The sequence below is a fragment of the Petromyzon marinus genome, unplaced genomic scaffold (genome assembly GCF_048934315.1).
Source record: "Petromyzon marinus isolate PM22_M1 ecotype Great Lakes invasive population unplaced genomic scaffold, UKy_Petmar_22M1.pri1.0 PM_G_Scaffold_373, whole genome shotgun sequence".
NCBI classification, from domain to species: Eukaryota; Metazoa; Chordata; class Hyperoartia; order Petromyzontiformes; family Petromyzontidae; genus Petromyzon; species Petromyzon marinus.
The window spans coordinates 5,001-6,536 of record NW_027422954.1 but is presented as its reverse complement, the minus strand read 5'-3'; positions in this window follow the sequence as shown (position 1 = coordinate 6,536).

Below are 1,536 nucleotides of genomic sequence, written 5' to 3'. Positions count from 1 at the left end.
TGCCTGAGGGTGGCTGGAGAGACAGAGTCCGGCCCGGCTGCTTTGCGTGGATTCTGCCTCTTGAAAAGCCCATTAACTTCTCCCTCCTGAAAGGAGAGAGTCGTTTCTGTAGTATGGGTGGGGGATGGGGCCTCTTGGGTGGGAAGGGGTGGTTCAGGACAGTCCAATTGTCTTTCAAATCTACGGTAGAACTCGTTCAGGTCGTTGGCTAGGCGGGAGTCGTTAGTGGTGTGGGGCGCTCTGGGTTTGTAGTTGGTGATGTGCCTGAGCCCTTTGGCAGACAGAAGCAGCGTCGTTAGTAGAGAACTGGTGTTTTAGTGTCTCTGAGTACAGTCGTTTAGCCTCTCTCACCGCTTTGCTAAACCTGTTCTTCGACTCCTTGAATCTGTCTCTATCCCCACTCCTAAACGCTTCCTCCTTCTCCAACCTCAACCTTTTGAGCTTTGCTGAGAACCAGGGCTTGTTGTTGTTAAAGTTCACCCTGGTACGTGTTGGGATACAGCAGTCCTCACAGAAGCTGATGTACACAGCCTCTGTGAGTTCATCCAGACTATTGGTAGCAGTCGTGAACATATCCCAGTCAGTACAGTCTAAGCACGCCCGCAAATCTTCCACAGCCTCACTGGTCCACTGTTTAGATGTCCTCACAGCAGGTTTACAGAGTTTTAGTTGCTGCCTGTATGCACGAATCAGGTGGACCAAGGGAGTTCTGTGCGAGCCGAACAGCCCCGTGACCCACAAGAGAAACATCCCCGCCAAATTCGAGCGTTTGACGGGGTCTATCCGTGAAAAAATATTCACGTTTTTGAGTGCACATGCATTTCTGCTGCAAATGCCTCTGGAAGTTTCATGCCGTTCGTATGCCAATTGTGGCAACACGAAAATGACCCGTTTTCCCATTCCGAGGGATTTCTGTGCGACCCTAACAGCCCCGTGAGCCACAAGAGACACATCCCCGCCAATTTCTAGCGTTTCACGGGGTCTATCCGTGAAAAATATAGACGTTTTTGAGTGCACATGCATTTCTGCTGCAGATGCCTCTGGAAGTTTCATGCCGTTCGTACGCAATGTGGCAACACGAAAATGACCCCTTTTCCCATTCCGAGGGATTTCTGTGCGACCCTAACTAACAGCGCCCGTGAGCCACAAGAGAGACATCCCCGCCAATTTATAGCGTTTCACGGGGTCTATCCGTGAAAAATATAGACGTTTTTGAGTGCACATGCATTCCTGCTGCAAATGCCTCTGGAAGTTTCATGCCGTTCCTATGCAATGTGGCCACACAAAAATGACCCGTTTTCCCATTCCGAGGCATTTCTGTGCGACCCTAACAGCCCCGTGAGCCACAAGAGAGACATCCCCGCCAACTTCTAGCGTTTGACGGGGTCTATGCGTGAAAAATATTAAAATTTTTGAGTGCACGTGCCTTTCTGCTGCAAATGCCTCTGGAAGTTTCATGGCGTTCCTATGCAATGTGGCAACACGAAAATGACCCCTTTTCCCATTCCGAGGGAGTTCTGTGCCACCCTAACAGCC